Below are 7816 nucleotides of genomic sequence, written 5' to 3' on the forward strand. Positions count from 1 at the left end.
CAGAGAAAGGCCATACAACCAAGCACTCTCCTGATATCCATACTCTATGGACTTCAGCTGAGGGCTCTTCATCTACAGTCTTGGATACATTCTTGTCATGTGCAATCTGTATTGGAACTGAGTTCTTGAGAATGAGGTCATGCTGGCCACAGTACTGGGCTCACTCTTGAGGCAGCTTCTTCCCATCTGATGCATGTGGGTAGTAACATATTAGACCAGTGAGGCTTCCATAGACCACACAAATAGTGTTGATATTACTTTAGAAAAATAAAAATTCTAAGATATAAGAAGTTTTTGACAGTTTAATAAATAGTGGCATTCTGACCTAGGAATGAGGGGAAATCTGCTTCCCTAACATCCAGGAAGACAGGTTGAGTGCGATGAGGGGAAAACAAAACAAGAACCGTATCTCCCATGTGTTACTTTCCTTTGGTTTCTGTAATATGATACACAGTGTTTCTTACGCTTGGCACAATTCTCAGTGAACAACGTGTGAGGCAGACAACCAAGTCATCAGAATCTAACAAGATTCACAAGATCCCACATTGCCCTGAAGCCATCATCTAACTTCTTGACCACTTCCACTCATATGAGGTGATTTTAACAGCAAGCCTTCCTTCGCTGTTTGCTGTAAGGATTCACCCAACCTGGTGGCTAAGTCTGACAGGCCCTGTGCAGCGCAGAAGCAGATTGAGGTGAATCAACTCTTCAAATAACACGCAGTGCAGACTCTGGATCCCAAGGAGACAGTCTCCTGAGTATCTTGACTTGAAAGCACAGGGCCAAGAGCTGTGGCTCTCAAATGTGACTACACACAGGAATCCTTTAAAGAAACTTCTATTTAAATTTTGACTCTTGACTCTTGCTTCACACTATCAAGTTAGCATCTCTGGGGCAGGACCCAGCAATAGGAGGTCCAGGAGACAGTCCCTGTGTGACTCCAGTAAGAAATTAAGTATGAGACTGTGAGTTTTTAAACCTTCTCAGTCTGACACACAAATCCCTTCTTTTCTTTGTTATTTTCCTGGTTTTGTGTGTTTGTGTGTGGTGTGCATGCTTCTGTTTGCAGGTGGATGGTGCAATTGTATGGTGCAGATGTGTAGAACAGCTGTGTAGTGCAGGTGTGTGGTACAGGTAAGTGTTGCAACTGTGTGGTGTAGCTGAGTTGCATGCAAAGGCCCAAGGTGGATAGATGTCAGGGCTCTTCCTCTAATACTCTTTTCCACTCTGTATTGAACCTGGTGTTTTATGAACAATCATGCTTGTCACTTGCTTTGGAGATCCTGTCTCACCTTGTTAGCAATGGCATTAGGTGAGTTCACTGTACCAACTTGGCATTTGTGTGGGTTTCTAGGGAGAGGGACTCCAATTCCTTTGCTTAAACAATAAGGGCTTGAGATGCTGAATTATTTCCTCAAGAATCCCCTTCAGCCTTCTCCAGATGGTACCCTGCCCTCAAACAGCCTTAGTTGTGCTGTGTCATTGCAGCATAGGAGAGGAGCCTTCAAATAAATGAAAAAAAAAAAAAAAAAGTTGTAATTCCCACATCCAATACTTAGCACAGAACAGCCTATTTGTATCAACAACTTTGCTATAACTGGTGTGATAAAAATGCCTGACAAAGGCAACTTACAGAAGGAAGGATTTTGAACCTCCCAGTTCGAAAGAACAGTTCATCATGATAGAAAAGGTATAGCTATAGGAAGGGCATGTGGCAATTGGTCCTACTGCATATGTAGTCAGGAAGCAAAGAAAGATGGATGCTGGTAGACCCATTACTATCTGCTTTTCATTCGGTCCAGAATCCCAACCTAGGGCATTTAGGATGGGTCTTCTTATATTAATCACCCTCACCTAAGAAATTCCCTCTGACAAGCCAGATGTCTATTTCTATGGTGAATCTAAGTCTCAGCAGGTTGACAATCAAGGTTAACACACCATCTTATCTAATAACTTCTGAAACTCTGAAAGTTGGAGTCTTCAGACCTGTTAGACATCTAATGTTTCCCCCAGGTTCCTTCCACAATTTGTCCTGGAACATGATCTACAAACCACTTCACTATCAATCTCATCTTGACAAAATCAAAGTTTAGTATTTTTCCTTAGCAGGTCATTCCAGAATACAGTCAAATTCTTGGAGTGGCCCACTTAGCACAAGTGAGTGTTTTCTTATGTTACTGACTAAATGAAATGTTGCCTTATTCTTAGGATGTTTTTCTTTGATGTTATGCTTGGATTGGGACCTTGTGCACACCGGGTAAGTACTGTACCACTGAGCTGCACCCCAGCACCCAATTTCTGTCTTTTCAGAGAATCTAACATTGTTCAGCTTAGACTGGCACAGTCACAGAAGTTTTCCAGAAATAGCTGTCAATTCAAGTTGTACTTGTTTTTCATATCTGTGTTCAGCTTCTGTGGACAACTTTAGTATCAGATACTGTTTCTTACAATTTTCCTCTGGGAGACTCATTCATCATTGCAATTCATCCAGATAACTTACAAATTTGATTATAGGCACTGCCTGTACTAATCCCATTAGGTAAGTGGCTTAAAAAGTGTTTTGTAGACCAATGGTGAGGTCTAAGCAACTCTGTTAGAGACCTCTACCCATACGAACAAATATGTTCAACCGTCACTGGTCTTGCTGTGGGAGTTTTGCAACTTCAGGCAGTGTTCTAACTCTAAAGTCCTCTGATGGACTGCCTCGTACTCTCTAGAGAAACCAAGGTCAATTTCAGGGCAGGTGGCTGTCAGTTTTACCTTTTCTGGGGTGACCTAAAGGAACTCGTGTTCTATTTAGAACTTGTATGGTGCTATATGTCAAGCCATCCGCTCATATCAAACTGAGGCTACCTTTGTGACTTTTAGGGAGTGCTCTGACTGTCTCCATCATTCTGGAAACTCTGAGTCTTCAGAGCTTGCTAATGATGAAACACCCTTGGAAATCACATCCATGTGTTAATAGTATTTTAAAGTCATGGCTCCTTTTATGCCCAGATGTTGAATTATTTCAACTCTAGTAGATTTCTGCTTTTACAGACTTGATTATCTTTCCCATTAGTGCCATCTAATTCTATTTTTAGATTATTTCCTTTCTTTTCTTTTTTTTTTTTTTTTTTTTTGGTTTTTTTTCAAGACAGGGTTTCACTTTGTAGTCCAGGCTGGCCTCGAACTCAGAAATCCACCTGCCTCTGCCTCCCGAGTGCTGGGATTAAAGGCGTGCGCCACCACGCCCGGCTTTAGATTATTTCCTTTTCACTGAAAAATGTTTTTTTTCTTTTAAGGACAATGAAAACAAAAACAGGAATACTGAGTTCCCCCTTGCTTGCCATATTACCTCATGCCATGGGCTTGATTGTCTCCATTACCATGATAACTCATACATTTTGCTAATTACTGGTCTTGGTTCCTGCCTCAATGCAACATCATGGTACCTATGTCAGAAAGATGATAACAAGGATGGTCATTTATGCCATCACAATTCTTAGAAAACCCTTTACAATGACTGTGCTAAGCCTCTGTTCAAGTTCAGCCTTGGGCATTTGACATTACTAGGCAATCAACTCTATGTTAGTGTATTTAGCAGTCTCTCTAGCCTCTGCCCCCTAGAAACCAGGGACAAATATTCTCACTTCTACTCCAGCTTGTGGCATCCAACTCTGTGGTACTCAGACCCCATAACTATAGAGCTTAACAACTGTTTCCTGGTTCTGACATCTCCTGATGCCATCTGCCAATCCACCATTTTAAATATACCAAAGAAAGAGCTAGACAAAGTGTATTAGATTCCAATATTAAACAGAGAGATCACAAGGCAGTCCTCACAAGATTTTAATGCAACCAGCTCCACCAGCCAGGCTTTCTGACCAAGGAGGACACTAACTGAGCTGCTGCAGGCTGCTTCTTGTGCCTGTTCTCTAAGAAGCACTGACTTTAGCTGGAACTGTTTTATCTTACTTTCATGGTTTATTTCTAGCTGCTTTTCTGACACAGGTCTTCCTTTCCTCCTCAATGGGAACATCACTAGATGTACTTTTCAGTGGGGTGTCCTTGTAATAAAGTCAACTGAGCAAAACCCAGAGGGGAGGATCCTTTCAGATGCCTTTTGGAAAGAAAGAAAACAATCCGCACAGAGCAGAGCAACAATGTTCTTTTAGAAATAGCCCTCTGTGGTAAAACAGATTACACAGAAAAGGACAATTCTATGATTCAACCTGAGTACAAAAGCCAGAATTCCTGCCAACACAAGTTGGGGGTGAGAAGCCTGGGAGAGAAGGCCTGGTTCTGCCAAAACATAAAGAACCTGTCTTCTTTCACCCAAGAGGCTTTGTCATTTCCCCAGCTTGGTTCAAAGGAGACTTTCCTCTTCATAGCTCCCTATCCCAATTTCACCAAAATGCCCAACACCAATCTTTCCAAGATAGTGCTCTGAAAGTGTGCTGAGCCAACCTGCCAATAGCTACTGGATCAGTGCTTCCTGGTATGAGAATCGCATGTGCAAGGAGAATGTATGTGGGGGCACTACAGTTTCATTAATTTTTCTACAATTAATTTAATTAATTTTGCTGTAACTCTAGAACATAAACTTTATTAAAAAAAAAAAAAAAAAAAAAACTGACCCCAAGTATGTATCTTGAATGGTGTCTTAGATAGGATTTCTACTTCTGTGAAGAGACATGATGACCATAGAAACTCTTATAATTGAAACCATTTAATTGGGCCTGGCTTACAGTTTCAGAGATTTAGTCCATTATCCTCATGGCAGGAAGCAAGATGTCATGCAGGCAGGCACAGTGCTGGAGGAGTTGAGAGTTCTACATATTCATCCTCAGGCAACAGAAGTGAATGCCATAGGCCTAGCTTGAGCATCTGAGACCTCAAAGCCCACCCCACAGTAACATGCTTCCTACAAAAAGGCTATACCTACTCCAACAAGGCCACATCTCCTAATAGTGCCACTCACTATGGGTCAAGCAGTTAAACACATTGGTCTGAGGGAGGGGTGACATTCCTAGTTAAACCACCACAAACGCCCCAAACCCTGAGGTCTGATTATTTAAACATAAAAGCAGATAGATCTTGCTCGTATTTTCCTTAAATGTTGTTACCTGCAAGCCCTGTGATATAGTCATACCCTTGCTAAGCACCAAGATGTGTGATCAGAAGACAGTGTCTTTAGAGCATTTCACCTTCTGATTACATGTTCTGTCTGTACATCGGCAAGACACATTCTCCATTGTCCACCTCGAGCAGTGACTTTCATTTGTCTATTCCTTGTTTCTAAATCCCGGGAATAGACTACCCTCATGACTGAAGATTGGGTGCAGATATCCAAGAGAGAGCACCATAATTTCACCCTCCTGTTTCCCAGTCTGATACTGCATTTACATTTTTTTAAAGTAAAAGTTCTATTTTATTAATGGATTCAATTTGACTATTTATTATGGAAAATCTCAAATATATATGAAATAAGCAGATAATAAAGCTAATATAAATCTTCTCTCACCAAATTGCAATAATAATAAACTTACATGATTATTTTATCTATAGCTTCACTTTTGTCCTTTCCACTTGAGATAAACCCCATATATTTTACCAGTTTATCTGTGATTTTTCTTATGCACTTTTACCTAAGTTTTCAGCTCTGTTAAGAACTCATTTTTTAACACTGCCACAATGTCACTAACAGACTAAACCAATGTAGCAATGATTTATTGATATTACTAAGTAGTCATTGTTCAAGTTTCTAATCTTCACATATAAGGTGCAATTTTATAGCTTGTTTGAATTATAGTATCTGCACATTTCATTGGTAGTGACCCCTTAAAATTATTTTCCTTCAAATCTCCCAGTCTACTGTTGCTGCTGTAGTTGAAATGAAACTTTGGCTCTCACAGATGTTCCAGTAGTCCAGATTTTGTTGATCACATTTTCAAGGTACAGCTTAGCTTGCTTCTTGATCTCATTTCCTACAAATAGCAACTTGAACTTCCTCCAATTCTTGCTTTTACTTTTGTCTTACAAGAATATTTTTATTTCATGAATGGTTATTGTGTAGAAACAAAAATATATAAGTGGTAATGAAACAGCTAAATGAGTTTTCCCAAAGCTGAATAGATCCCTGTAACAAACACCCAGGACTCAGAATACCACATTACCCAACTCAGAAACCTCCTTCAATGTTTTTAATGTACTAAGTTCCCCCAGAGTGATAAAATAAGGCACAGTGTTGACTTTCAACCTTGCACAAATAAAATAATAGAAGTGAACTCTGGCTCCTTCAGAAGTAAAATACTGCAACTGTATCCTGTGATTATCCATATACTTCCTCTGATCGCCATAATATGGAATCAAACATTAAAATGTTGGTGTGCTCAGTAAAGCAAACCAAGTCATCTGTCACCTGAGGAGCTGCAAAAGCAACCAATAGCCTGAAATGGTCAGATTCTCTCTGTAAAATGCACATCTGCCTTTCCAACAGGTGATAGGACCACCACGATGCCTCCCAACTGCCAGAGGCCACCTGCCATCAACTCAGTGAGTCCTACAGGATAATGAAGATGTCCCTCACACTCAGGAAGTGCTGAGAAGGCACCTGGAGTAATCAGTACACACAATGACATAAAGATCAAGATGTGTGTGTGTGTGTGTGTGTGTGTGTGTGTGTGTGTGTTCATAATACCATACCATGTGACCCACACAATCAAAGAAAAATACCAGAAGGTTCTATATGCTTGGTTACAGATTAGGTATATGCTGAGTTATGGAGGAAGGGTCCAAATGAAAATGTGTTATCAAAAAAGATCTTTAAGAAAGATGGTAGCATGTCCTGTACCTTGATGTACATTACTCAGAGCTATAGAGTAGGGGTTGACTGCTTGAAAGGATGGACACATAGATGGGTGATAAAACCCCAAAGTAAGTTCTTTACCAGAGTCACAGGAGACATGCATCAGTATTTGAAACTTCATATGGAGTCAGAGTACTTATACAGAGACAAGTTCATGGCTCCTGTCTTGGTGACAGCACCAGACAAACCTTGTTCTACGACATACCAAGGAGCTCTTGGAATTGGTCCAAGCCAAAAGTAAAATGAAAAGAAAATATTATTGATTGGATAGCTAGAACTTTTTTAGGCATTTATGTGAGTCAGACTCTTTGCCCTGTTGTACAAGATAAATGTATAAAAATTAATACTTAAAAAAATAACAGCCTTGGGTTGGAGATATGGCTTGGTGAGTAGTTAAGAGCATTTGCTGCTCTTATAGCGGACCAGTGTTCTGATCCTAAAAACCACACACCCCTGTGACAGTGGGGTACAGGGCTGGGTAATACCCATTTCTGCCCTCCATGGATACTGAATTCACATGAAAAAATCCACAAAGAGACACAAAATATACTACTAAAAATAAAAATAGAGTCAATGGTGGCACATACTCATCTCTGTGAGTCAGACGCCAGCCTCTACGGGAGGTTGGAGGTTTCTACACAGAGAAACCCTCTCTGGAAAAACAAAACTAATAAAATAAAATAAATCTTTAAAAACTAAGCAAATATTATAAAAAAGGAAAGATAACAACCCAGAAATGCACCAGCATATATAATATACCAAATTACCCAATTTGTCTTGAGAGTAGGATATGCACAAATCCCTTGCACTTGGGAAGTCAAGGTAGGAGAACCAGTTCAAGGCCAGTCTCTGTTTCGTAGTAATCTTGAGGATTGTGGAAGTACCTGTATAAGAAAACCAAGAGAAAAGAGGAGAAGATAGGAAAGAAGTGAAGGGGAGGGGACGGGAGGGGAGGAGAGGGGGGGA

Source organism: Mus pahari, chromosome 8 (genome assembly GCF_900095145.1).
Source record: "Mus pahari chromosome 8, PAHARI_EIJ_v1.1, whole genome shotgun sequence".
Lineage (NCBI taxonomy): Eukaryota > Metazoa > Chordata > Mammalia > Rodentia > Muridae > Mus > Mus pahari.